We start from the raw sequence: 13,968 nt of genomic DNA on the forward strand, positions 1-13,968 counted from the left end.
TGTTGTTTTTTTCAAAATGTCTTTTTTTTTGTCTCACTCTCTTGCCTGGACTAGAGTGCCATGGTGTCAGCCTGGCTCACAACAACTTTAAACTCTTAGGTTCAAACAATCCTCCAGTCTCAGCCTCCTGGGTAGCTGGGACTACAGGCATGTGCCACCTTGCATGGCTAATTTTTTTCTATTTTTGGTTGTTTGGCTAATTTCTTTCTATTTTTAGTAGAGACAGGGTCTCGCTCTTATTCAGGCTGGTCTTGAACTCCTGAGCTCAAGAAATCCTCCCGCCTTGGCCTCCCAGAGTGCTGGGATTACAGGTGTAAGCCACCGCGCCTGGCCTTTTTCCTAAATTTCTGAATTAAATGTTTACTTTTCTAAACTAGAAAAAATTTATGAAATATTATTTTTAGAAATGAAATCATAAAAAGCCATATAGAAAATGAGAGGCTATAATTTAACTAGAACTCTGAGGCAACCTGCTTACTGTTATTAAGCATGAAATTCAACTCTAAACTTTTTAGTAAGTGAGGTCAGATGAAAATCTGAAATAATATGTCAGTTGCATCATCTGTTCGAAAGAAGCAATTCAGCTCTCTAGGAAGCACCAACTTTTATCCCAGTCATAAACTGTAAGAGGAATTTTTGTGGCCAATAGATCATTTTCTCAGGGACATTGAATAGCTAATAGACAAGGTCTTCTGCCATAATATTTCTCCCTTTTCCAGGCATTGACCCTCAGACTCAAAAGCCATGACATAAGATTCCCTTTCACAGAAAGTGTCTTGATGTGTTTCAGTTAGCTTAGTAGGGTTTTCTTGCTTCTGCTTCTTGCCTTGCATCAAAGGTGGAAGTTGGGAACATGTGAGATTGATTGGTAGGTCCCTAAGTATGGTGGACTGTATGATTTTCTTCAAAATATTTGCTGCCCCTCTTCTGTCTGGCCCTACCCCGGAGGGTCACATTCCACAGTAACCTCCCACCCCGAATCCCCAGTGAGAGGAGAATCTCTCCCACCTCATCCATCCAGCGTAGCCTGACTATGCTGCTGATTAATGGAATGCCAACAGAAGTGATGCATCTGTGTCCAATCAGAAGCTTTAAAGACCACTGCAAGGTCTGGACCTGCTCTCTTACCTCGGCTTTAAGATCAGTATGTCCAGAGAGGGGCCGAGCCTTCAGCCTGGGGCCTGTAATGAATGAGGATCAGAGTAGTAACTAACGAGTGAAGAACAGGTCACTCAAGCAAAAGACAAACCTGTGCTGTCAAAAGCCACTGAGCCATCAAGGGGATGCTCATTACCGCAGCATAACCCAGCAAAAGCTCTGATTCATACCTAAGACTGCTTTTCTTACATTGATCAACTCACAGATTGAGTTACACCTACTTTTCTAGTTGGTGCCTAGAGTGTGGATATTATCTGTTCATTAAAACAAAATTCAGGCTGGGTGCTCTGGCTCATGCCTGTAATCCTAGCTCTTTGGGAGGCCGAGGCGGGAGGATTACTTGAGGTCAGGAGTTCGAGACAAGCCTGAGCAAAAGTGAGATGCTGTAACTACCAACGGTAGAAAAAATTAACCTAGTGTGGTGGCACACACCTGTAGTCCCAGCTACTGGGGAGGCTGAGGCAGGAGGATCACTTGAGCCCAGGAGTTTGAGGTTTCAGTGAGATATGAAGACACCACTGCTCTCCACCCAGGGCGAAGAGTGAGACATTGTCTCAAAAAAAAAAAAATCATATGCTTTATAATAGCAGAAGTTTTCCCCTGTGTAAGCCACTAGGGGTTCATAGAAGAGCTTCAGGGAGTCCATAAATCCCTTATGATGCAAAATTTTATGTCTGTGTACTTGATGTGCATTTGGGGAGGTAGCGAGGAGTTGGCTCGTGGATTTTTCTGATTCTCAAAGAGGTGCAAGACCTAAAATAGATCAAACAATGCTGCAGTAGATACTGGAGATGCAGGCTGTGAAACTGATGTTTATTTGTGAAAGCAGGCTGACTCTGTTTCTATCCAGAGAGCAGCTGTCTCACTTCTAGGTAGTGGCAGTGGACTGCACAAATATTTATGTTTCCTCTCAATGAAGTTCATTCCTGTTGTAGGGCCTGGACAAGTGTATTGCTGACATCTGAGAGTCCTGTGGAATGGTTTTGGCCTGGAAAATCTCACGGCAGGTGTTGTCAGTCACCTGTGTCACAAAGGAACACGACTTCTGCCAAATGTGTGATTTTTTTTGTAAGCTGGCCTTCTGGATGGAGCCCCAGAAGGGTGGGTTGGACATTGTAGTCCTAGATAACCAAGCAAATTGGATTGTTGGATGGAGTTATCATAAATCAGGCTTTTTGAGGGACATCTGCCAGTCTTTTTGGGAGGTTGAATGGGAGTTTGGGAAAATCTGGGGGCTGAAATGGGAAGGACTTTGGGATTCCAGATGAGTCTTTTGCAGCATGAATGAAGTGACAAGCCATTTAGTCTCTTAGATTTTGGTCATGGATTATTCTCACAGATACCCTTGAACTGGCTGTTCCTATTTCCTATTTAAAAAGTAAAGACGGGAAAGAAATATAGAATAATCAAGAGAGAACAGGTGTGCTCTAGACAGAAAAAAATATAAAATGGTAAAAAAATTAGTTATAATAACAATAACTAAGAGAGCCTGGTTTTCTGCCTACCAATTTGTCAAAGATTAAAGGTAAATAAATGTCTAATGCTGCTGAGAATGCAATGATAGAAACATTTTACCCACTAGTTGTTGTGGTCCAAATTGATGGTGGGCAGAATAACGTCCGTGTCTGAATTCCCAGAGCCTGAGGATATGTTATGTTACGTAGCGTGGATGAATTAAGGTTGCAGAGGGAATTACAGTTGTTGGTAAACTAACCGTAAAATTAAAAGATGATCCTGGATTAGTTGGGTGGACCCCATGTAATCACAAGAGTCCTTAAAAGTGGTGGTAGAGGGAGGCAGAAGGAGGATCAGGGATGTGATGTGAGGAGGACTCCAACTACCCTTGCTGGCTTTGAGCACGGAGGGAGGGGCCGCCAGCCAAGAGATGCAGGTGACCTCCGAACGCTGGAGAAGGCAAGGAGATGGATTCTCCCTGGAACCTTCAGAGAGGCAGGCAGTGTTGTTGACACCTTGATTTTAGCCCAGCAAGACCCATTTTGGACTTCTAATCTACAGAACTGTGAGACGATAAACTTGTGTTGTTTTAAAGCACCGAGTTTGTGCCAGTAATTTGTTACAGAAGTAATAGGAAACTAATGCAATCAGTATAATTTCGATGGAATTTACTTTGACGGCATATTTTAAGAATCCGAAAATGTTTGTTATTTGGTAATTCCAGCATTGAGAAACTATATTGAGGAAAGTGACTGGTGCTTAAAGATGTTCATGGCAGTGCTAATTATAAAAGTGAATAACAGAACCTAAATGCCCAACAACATGGGACTCAAATAAATTTTGATAGGTTCGTATGATGCAATAGTATACAATCTAAAAGAAATCATGACTTGAGAGAATAATTAAGATAGGAAGAAACTTACTCAGGGTAAAGTAAGGAAAGTGGGATCTCAAATTTTATATAAAATAGGATATTTATTTATTAAAAACAAATTTCTACCTATAGTCATGCACTGCATAATGACATTTTGGTCAATGATGGAGCACATATAATATGTGGTCCCATAAGATGACAATACCTTATTTTTACTGTACATTTTCTATGGTTAGGTATGTTTCGATACACAAATACTTACCATTGTGTTACAGTTGCATACAGAATTCAGTACAATAACATGCTGCATAGGTGTGGCCTGGGAGCAATGTGCTACACCACATAGCCTAGGCATGTAGTGGGCTACACAGTCTAGGTTTGTATAAAAACACTCTGTGATGTTTGCACAATGACAAGATTGCCTGATGAAGCACTTCTCAGAATGCATTCCTGTTGTTAGGCAACACATGACTGCCCATATGATAGAGCATGATGCCAATACCAGTTATCTTGGGACACCAAGACTGTGGTTATTTTTTTGTTTATTTGTTTGTGGTTATTTTTTGTTTGTTTGTTTGTTTCTTTTAATTTTTCTCTTTTCTAAATGATCTATAATGAACATGCCTTATTTTTCAACCAAGAAGACATCTGAAATAATCCATAAAAAATAAAACAAAACAAGGTAAAGCAAAAATCTCCAGAGGGCCAAACAAGGATGTTTTGTAAAAGGAAAAAAAAAATACAGGAAGTGGTAGAAGTACTTGTACATGTGTGGATGGAGATGGTTTTGTGTCCTAAGGAAAACAGTGTCAGAAGCTGGAAGCTCAGGATCAAAAGGGCTCTTAGGAATCCCCTAGTCCATGCCCAACTCCGAGAGGAATCTTTTTTCTGTGGGACCGAAGCCGCACTGGGTTTTCCTGCCAGGATCACTGGGGGTGAGAAGCCCTGTGCCCTGCCCTGCAGGACCACCAAGGGCCTGAGGGCTGGACATTGAGTTTGTACATGGACGTATGTAGATAAGACAAAGGAACCGTCTTCACTGGGCAGGCTGTTTCCAGAAGCTTCTGCACCTTGCTGGACTGTGACTTCCCTGCAAAAGGACACATGTCTGTTTGATTCCCACATGTGCCAAGCACATGCTAAGTGCTCAATAAATATTTCCTGTGGAATGAGTCCAGAGAAAAGGGCTGAGGCTGGTTCAGAGCAGGAGCAGGGTCGGTAGTAACTGGCTACATAAGGATGTCCCCCAAGTGGGGTGGCCAGCATGTGGCCATGGCATCCAAAGGGATGTGACAACCTGTGACTGACATCCTAGGACAGGGAACAGGACCTGGTACTTTAGGGAACCTGGTCTTGTAGGTTTAAAGGAGGTAGAAACACAGTTCCTGGGAATGGCCTCAAAGGGATGGGAGATAAGAAAGTGTCTTTGTGGCCACTTTCTTGGCCTAACTGGGACCAACTCAGGGTCAGGGCCCCATGACGGCAACTGGTCTGAAGATGGGCGGGTGATGCTGATCACAAGGAGCTTGCTTACATCTTAATGGCATGTGACGCAAACTAGGAAGTCCTTGTCTGTTGCACTTAGGAGGATGGTGCTGGCAGGGGAGGGGTAGTGCTGGCATCGCAGGGCAGAGGTTCAACTCTGCCTGTAGGGCCCTCTGATCTCCCTCCCCCTCCTGGCTCTGCCGCTCGCTGAATTTTGGCCCCATTCTCTTTTGCTATAGACTGGCATCTTCCATGCTGCGGGGAAGACGACCCTTGGCAGTTAAAGAGCCGTATCCTTCCAGTCTTATGATCCCATTGGCCAAAGGCAGGCCTCCCAGCTGTACCAGCAGGAAAACGCTGGGAAGGAAGTCTGGCTGCCCCAGCTGGGGTTCTGTGCTTTGCCAGAACTGACCCCGGAAGGGTGGCGCCCTCCGGATGGCCAGACCCTGATCACGCTCCCCATCTTCAGCCGGGGGTGGGATCTTGACTCTGCAGTTGACAGCCCCCACTCCCCCAGAGCCATTTGGAATTGGGGGTACAGTTTCTGGAAGGTGAGGAGGTGCAAGGCAGCCTTGCACAACAGATACCGCTCACAAAACCTGACGCCCTTCCGCCCTGCTCCCCTCCCTGTCACCATGCCGGCTTTACACACCCGTCGTCTCTGTCTTCTGCAGACTCCGTGGCAGAGTTTCCATCGTGGGCCCGTTAATTAGGCCTGTTCCTCACCGTGCTCCGGTGCCTTCGGTTCTGCGACACGGGGCTGCGGGGAAAAGCAGCTAAAGAGGACTAATTAAGACTCAGAGTGCTTTCAATAACGTGGAAATGAACAAATTAACTGACGATGCCAAAAAGGCAATATTGCCCCCGTGGGGATTGTGCCTGTGGGGGTGGCGCTAAGGAGCGCGGCAGTCACTGAGGGGGAACGATGAGCTGTGAGTGATATCCAGTCCCACTACCTCTGAGGTGTCAGATGTAATAGCGGGGAAATGTCACAAGACGTTAGGAGACAAAACAGACCGAGGAGAAGGGAGCTCCAGCGGGGAAGCCGAGCGAGCGGAGGAAGCTGAGAAGTGGTGGCGGGGAGGTGTCTGTCGCTCACGGTCGGGGACAAGTCCCAGCAAAAACGGCCCGTTGTTGCCGGCCCGTCTTTGCCAGTACGTGATGAAAGACAGTTCCCTTTTTTTTTTTATCTGCTAGGCTTGGATGATACCGAGGAAGACAGCTCTGCACACTCAGGGAGGATTCAACGAGGTCCCCTGGGGGTACGTTTGGGACAGTGCGTCTCCAGGTGTGGGCCCACGGCCATCAGCATCTGGAGCATCGTCTGGGGATTGTTCAGAAAAGCAAATTCTCAGGACTCCTTCCAGACCCACTGTGGGGTGGGGCCCTGCAGTCTTCCGGCTGGCGACTCTGGTGCAGGCTCATGTTTGAGAGCCGGGGTCTTAGAATTAGGACTCTAGAGTCTGGGCCAGCCTGTGCCGATTAAGCTGATGTGAACTAAAATAAAATCTTAAGCCCCCAGCTGACTGAATGGGCCCACTCTTGGCCAAGGGAACACCGGAAATAACCTAAAGCTGAGTTGCTGGCCATGAAAGGGGAGGTCAGACACACCTCATCATAGCCCCCTTCCCTTCTTGGAGATGTCCTTTGTGACTCATTAACAGACCAAAGGCTATATAATGCGACGCTTAAACCACACCTGCAGGTCATCAATTTGCTTAACAGATCATTTGAGTTTGGGTATCTGTACCGTATATGTCTAGTGGCTTGTCTCTGACTAACAGACTTCCTTATCTTAACTGGAAACATTCTAAGCCTTAAAAAAAACCAGTCTAAGCCTTTAGATCAAGCTTCATTTCTCCAACCAATTATGAATCAAAGAATCTTTAAACCCACCTATAACCTATAATGCCCTGCTTCGAGATGTCCTGTGTTTTTAGGCCAATGCACGCCTTCCATGTATTGATTTATGACTTTATATGTGTAATTCCTGTCTCTCTGAAATGTATAAAATCGAACTGTAACCCAACCACAGGGAGACCACCTGTTCAAGGCTTCTTGGGCATGGCTCTCTTATATTAGGCTCAGAATAAGCCTCTTTAAATTATTGCACAGAATTTGGGTTCTTTTCTGTTGACTGATCTTGGGTTCTTTTCTGTTGACTGATCACTTAAGCCCTTTGATTCCCCTGTGGGGGGCAAAGATAACTATCCCTGCCCTGCTTCGGTCACCAGGTTCGTAGCCGAATACAATGAGATCATCAGCAGGTACGGTGGAGAGCGAAACAAATGTGATGAATTATAATGATTATTCCAGAGACAGATGGTCCCGATTAACCGAGGATCCAGGTGTGGAGGGCAAGGGGAGATGGTGCAAAGGTAAGTAAAGGGTCTGGCGTGAAACTTGATTTCTGGAAAAAAATGTGGTTTTTACTTCCTAAACTAAGGGTCTTAGAGAAAGGTTTTTGTTAGCTCTCAAATGCCCTGCCCTAGACAGATTTCTGGTGAGTTAAGTGTAAAGGTATCAGAAGCATCTGGTCCTGACTTCCCTTTACATTCATGGACACATAAAGTTACAAAAGAACTTGGGCTGGAGACACGAGCTTTGCCAAAGCCCACCTGTAACTGAAACAGCTCCGGGTGCTCAGCCTGGGACATGTGGTTGGGCCACGCATCCAGGCCAAGGCCAAGTTCGCCAGGAGCCAGCACAGTGGAAGACGAGGCCACCCTGCACCTGCCAGGATGGTGGCCCTAGGGGTCCCAAAGAAGGGGGCCTGGGCAGATGTTAGCTGTGTGCTCCCTCTCTGCCCAGGATGACTGGGGAGGTAGGAAAAATGAATATTAAAAATGTTCTCGAAGGGGAAAGGAAAGCCCAAAAGTAGATATGAAGCTTGGTGGCAGGACGGGAGGGGGTGTGGGCAGCACCTCTTTGGACGCTGATGTGCAAACTTCAGAGATTTCTTAGTTGCACTACTCATCGCAGGATATTATTATAGAACCTGAGAGGACTCCAGTTACCTCCAAATACCACCATCTTCCTTCCCTGCAGATGGGGAAACTGAGTCTAGAAAGGTTCAGGTCAAAACTCAAGTATCAGCAGCTTTAAGATTTTAACCCAGGTTTTGAAACCTGGTTTTGTCCTGGCAGAACAATCTGGATGTGCACCCCGAAGTCCAGGGTCACAGGTGGCCTCTGCTTTGTCATTCTCTAATGATAGTCAGCTCTGGTGGGGAAGGTTCTGTGGGGAAGAAAAACAACATCCCTTTTGCCCGGGAAGGTTTGCTGAAAGATCAACTCATGATAAGCAGATCAATAAGAGAAAGATATTACAAATTTATCACTGTGCACGCAGGGACAATCTCAGAGTGATTCCCCAAGAGCCCAGTGGGGCCAGAAGTTTATATTCCCTTATTATAGTGGGGAGGGGGAGACGAGGAGTAGGGGTAATTTTGTTTAGGGGCAATAAATGGTTACTAGGGAGGAAGAATAGTTATTTGGGAGGATGAATGGATGGTGGGGAAAGAGATTGATTTATAAATGATTCTCTTTGGAAATTAAATTAATCTGAGACACAGGTATTATCTTTAAAGTGGGTTGGGCCAGGTCTGGCTGCATCCTTGATATTCTTTCCTGCAATATAGTAAGATAACAGGGAGGGGAAGGGGAGTCAATTGTTCTTTTTGATGAGTCTCTCTGGTTTTATGCAGATACAGGGAAAGCACCTTCCAATGCCCGTTGATCTCTAAGGGCCTTTAATTCAAAATACTCTTTATACCGATTAGTCCTATTTTGCGGTGAAATTCCCTGAGCTCCTTCAGTTGTGGGTAAATGCCAAGCATCTCGTGGGCAGCGTGGCCCTGGTCGGGAACCCGTTTCACTGCTGTGTTACATTCCAGAACAGTATCTCTGAGATGCACGGAGGGCACGTCCACGCCAGAAGCACAACGGGGTCCCCGGTGGGGACTTTTACGAACCTCACGGCTTCCTCACCGGCCGTTTCCTTCATATTCGCTCGCTCTGGATATTAATGATGGTGGCTCTTAGGTGCATTGGGGTGGGACGAATTGGGGAACCGGAGCAAGGAGCGCCTATGCTATGAGAGACATTTACGGCACTAAGCATCGGTTGCCTCACATCATTTTGGCAATAATGTGGGATATTAAAACATTTAGATAGAAACTTAGAGCAGGGAGTTCCTTTTCCATCCCGTATGAGACCTGACCAGCTCTCCATCCATTTCTAGCTCACCTCCTTCCCAGCCTCCGCTGGCCTCAGGTTTCCGACGTGCTGTTCCTGCTGAGGGCCTGACGGTTTGCAGCAACCCTGCCCTAGAACAAGGTCAAGCTCAAGCCAGGAGAGGGGCTGGCACTTCCAAGTTCAAGGGCTGTGCTTGAGGGATGGTGACAAGCTACACAGACCTTCAGGGCATTATCAGCATGCAAATGAGATGACCCCTGGGGCCACCTTGAATGAGGACAGAGATTTGTTTGCACATCCTGTCCTGGGAAGCCCTGTGGTTGTCAAGTGATTTACCAAATCTAAATGTGCAGAGGAGAGAACTTCTGGCTGCCTTTGTTTGAAGGAGGTGATTAGTTTTCGGGACTAATTTCCAGTCTTCTGCCGTGACGCGCAGACATATACACACGCACCGAGCAGTGTCTTAACCAAGACTAGGCTCATCCATCAGAGCTGAGCATGTTCTTGGAGGGCTAATTGACCATACATAAATTTCCTATTGAAAATTACAGTAAAAAATGGAGAAGGGAAGAAGACAGTGTTTGCGATGAATAATTAAGCCAAAGGATGCTTCTTTAAAGGATGGTAGGGGGATGGAGGAAGAGCTAATGCTCATACTTCCCAGTCTTTATGAGAGTAAATGCAGAGACATTGATTCAGGAAAGCTCCAGACTGGCGTTCAAAGCCCTGCCCAATATTGCCCCTCTTGGCAGCTTTGTCCTCTGTGGCTCCCCCGGGTGAATCTGTGCTCCAACCAGACGAGACCGACTCCTGTTCTGTTCCTGGAACGTGCTTCCCTTCCACACCTTCACCTGTGCTGTGCCGTGCACTGCTCTCTTCTCGCTGCTTCTGCTACTGAAGCACAACCGGAGAGGCTCTTCGCTCCAGCTGTCTCGTCCTGATGCCCTTCCTCCTTCATGCTTCTGTCACATTCTGTGTTTGTGTTTCTCATGACCTTGAATTTTGTCTTTGACTGTAGTTATGATGTCCCCCTGCACATCTGACCATAAATCATGGTGAAACCATCTATATTATAATAAAATAATGTAGAGCCACAAGGTATAAATAGTAATCAAAGTCTGATTTTTTTTTGAGACAGAGTCACCCTTGCTAGAGTGCAGTGGCATCATCATAGCTCACTGCATCCTCAAACTCCTGGGCTCAAGGGTTCTCTTGCCTTGGCCTCTCAGAGTGCTAGGAATATAGGCATGAGCCACTGTGCCCAGCCCCAAAGTCTGATTTTTATCAAAGTATACATTCAGCCAGAAATAAACTAGCCATTGTTCCCTAACTTCCTTAACTGGTTACTTAACTGGTTACTTACTGGTTACTTAACTACTATAACTGGTTACTGCTTAATGGCACTATCCTCCCTGATAAGTATAAGGTTTGTGACGTCTCCACTACTTCTACAGATAACATTGTCATTTCAAAGCCCAAGGATGTGTTCTTCTATGGATAACATTACTATTACTAATATAAAGCCCAAGACTTGTCTTTAAAGTATTTTTCAGACACTGCATTCCTAGGGTACCCACTGATGCCAATGGGACCTGTGGATAGGCGTGGGAATGGCTCTGACAGCCTTGAGACCCCCTACCCAGGAAATCTCCCAACTGAGAAGATAATCTCTGCCTCCCGACCCTGTGAGTTCATCCCCCATCAATCAGAAGACCCACTTGGCTAGGTCTTTGCCCACCATCTTTAAAAACCCTTTCTCCCAAATTCTCAGGTAGATGGATTTGAGAAATCCCTCTCATCTCCTCTCATGGCGCCTGTGATATTAAACTCTTTCTCTGCTGTAACCCCTGCCGTCTCAGTGGACTTACTGGCTTCCTCTCGAGCATCGGGCAGTGGCCCTGGTTGGGCTGTAACCACTGCAGGATGGGACTGGTAAATGGTGTTTCATTCTGCTTCCTCGGGTCTAGTGAGGACTCCATGAGTGATGTCCAATTTCCGTGAACATCTACGGCATTTTATCAGTCCTGGATTAAATTCAGTCGTACACCCTGGACCGAGTCCTGGCTTTTCTAGGATGATGACGCATTCTTTCATTTACTCAAAAATTATTCATGAAGTGCTGAATCTCTTCCTGGCTTTGTGCTCAGCTCTGGGATGTGAATAAGGTATGTGTGTTCACTTGCTACGGCTGTCGTAGCAAAGTCCCACAGACAGGGTAGCTTAAAGGACAGAATTTATGGACTCAGTTCTGGAGGCTGGAAGCCTGGGTGTTGGCAGGGCTGGCCCCTTCTGAGGGTTACAAGGATCTGTTCCAGGCCTCACTCCTTGGCACGTAGCTGGCCATCTTCTCCCTGTGTCTTCACGTTGTCTTCCCTCTGCATATCTGTGTCCTCTTCTGATAGGGACACCTGTCATATTGATTAGGGTCCATGCTTAGGACCTCAGTTTAAATTAATCGCATCTGTAAAGATCTCACCACCAAATGTGGTTAAGTTCCGAGGTACTGAGGGTTAGGACTTTAACATATGTATTTTGGGGAGTCACAATTCATTCTGTAATGGTATGATTGCTGCTTTCACAGGAGGTTACAGACAAGTAAACCAGTGATTACCATGCCATATGACCAATAATAGTAAGTAATAGAGGAGATTAAGAAAAGTGTGGATGGAGCAACATGTGATCCAGCCTTGGGGCAGGCTGAGGAAAGCTCCCCAGAGGAAGTGATGTCTCAGCTGAGACCTAAAGGATCAATAGAAGTGCCCCAGGAGGGTGGGAGAAGATTATTCCAGGCAGAGGGAAGAGCACAGGCAATGTCCCTGCGGGTGGGCGTATGTGTGTCAGTTAGCTATGGCCACAACGAAGCTGTGTAACAAAAATCTCAGTGGCAAACAACAACGATCGTACGTTCTTGTTTGCAAATTGGTTTGGCTGGAGCAGTTCTGCTCTCTGTGACTTCACTCCAGGGCCCCGGGAGAGGAGTATTAGCTACCTGGGAGAAACTCTTCTCGTGGCCATGCGGGAGCAGAAGAGGGCACACTAACCACACACACACATTTCACCTCCTTCTTTGCATAGTTTTCCCATGTGCCCTTGACCAATGCAAATTATGAGGCCAAGTCCCCAGTGGGGAGGGGGATACTCTTCCCAAGGAGGTGGAGGGGGAGGGAATGAGTGTTTCTGCAGTCGGACCTACAGCAATGTGGTCCTGCTGAAAGTAGCAAAGAGCCCCAGCAGCGAGGGGCCCCACTCTGGAAGCAGCCAGGTAGGACCCTTGGTGGGGGGCTTCTGGTTGAGATTTAAAAGGCTGTGGGTGATTCCTGTTTCTCATCCTGGATCTTGTGGCTGCTTCTTAGATGCCATTGTGACATCAAGGCTGGCCCTGGTTGGCTGGGTGCTCATGGAAGGACTTTTCCTGGTCCCTCCCCACTCCCAGCTGCTCCCTTCATATCCCATTCTCTTCTCCCATCGTCTGCTGTCTACTCCCAGTTTGTTTCACTGCATGCCAACGGCACACAGCGTATCCTGCTGCCTTCCACGTTTGTCTTCATGGAGGTCTCTTGGAGACCTGTGGAGGTGGGCTGGGGATGTCAGAGGCCCTGAGGGGACATGTGGCCTCCAGAAGACATCACCTGGGTAGTCCAATAGGGAACTACATGCACTATCGTTAGGCAACCTTGCTCTCTGCTTTAGGTGCTGTTCTCGTAGTTTCCAGCTCCCCCCAGCTCAGGTCCTGCTCAGGTAGAATTGTGTCCCCCTCCCATTCATATGTGGACGTTCTAATCCCCAGTATCTTAGGATGTGACTTTGCTTGGAGATAGGGTTTTTATAGAGACTGTATTTGTAACGAGGTCATTAGGGTGGGCTCTAACCCAACATGACGAGTGTCCTTACTCAAATGGGAAGTTTGAATGCAGAGATGTGGGCTCACACAGAGAAGATGATCTGAGGATGCGGGAAGAACACAGCCATCTGTAAGCCAAGAAGAGAGGCCTGGAGCAGATCCGTCCCTCTTATCCCTCGGAAGGAACCAGCGCTGTGGACACCTTGATGCTGGGCTTCTGGTCTCCAGAACTGTAAGACAACAGTCTCTGTTGTTTAAGCCACCCGGTTTGCGGTGCTCTGTCACCATAGTCCTGGCAGGTTGATACAGGTCCTCTCATAAACACCTTTATTTGCTTCACATCAGCAACATGCTCCTGAGTCCCTTTGTTTCTGCTTCCAGGAAAATTAGCGTTTATTCCTGCTGTGTCCCTGTCAAAGCTAAGTGAGCAGTCAGTGGGATTTCGATATTAGCTCACAGGCTGGAGGTGCTTGTGGAGACAGCGGAAACCAGAAGGGCAGCTTAGCTGTGTATTTTAGTTTCTGGGGTTTCTGAAGCTGTGGGTTATGTTGCCTCCTGTTTATAAATGACTTTGAGCCCATGGGACAGATTTTATGTCTTGGATGCTACAGACGTTTTGGAAAAAATCCTTCAGTGGCTGTCATCCTAGCCAAAAGAGGTGGCAGTGAATATTCTGGGCATCAATACATGAAGATGACCCTGGCAGGGGGCGTGCAGGCTCAGGAAGGAGCTCCGTGGGTTGCTACAAAGGTCAAAATCAACTCCTGCCCCCAATCCCCTGAATTCCATGCTATGATCTGTTCCCAGCTGCCCCAGAGCCCCTTGTTTTTGTCCCAGCTCTGGTTGAGCATGCGCTGTCTTCTCTCCAGGGATGCCTCTCCTTCTTCCTAAACTCTCAGCCTCGTCAATTCCTCTTCATCTCTTTCATCCTCACTCAACCCATTCATTGAGATTTAGCT

Source organism: Microcebus murinus, chromosome 19 (assembly GCF_040939455.1).
Source record: "Microcebus murinus isolate Inina chromosome 19, M.murinus_Inina_mat1.0, whole genome shotgun sequence".
NCBI lineage: Eukaryota > Metazoa > Chordata > Mammalia > Primates > Cheirogaleidae > Microcebus > Microcebus murinus.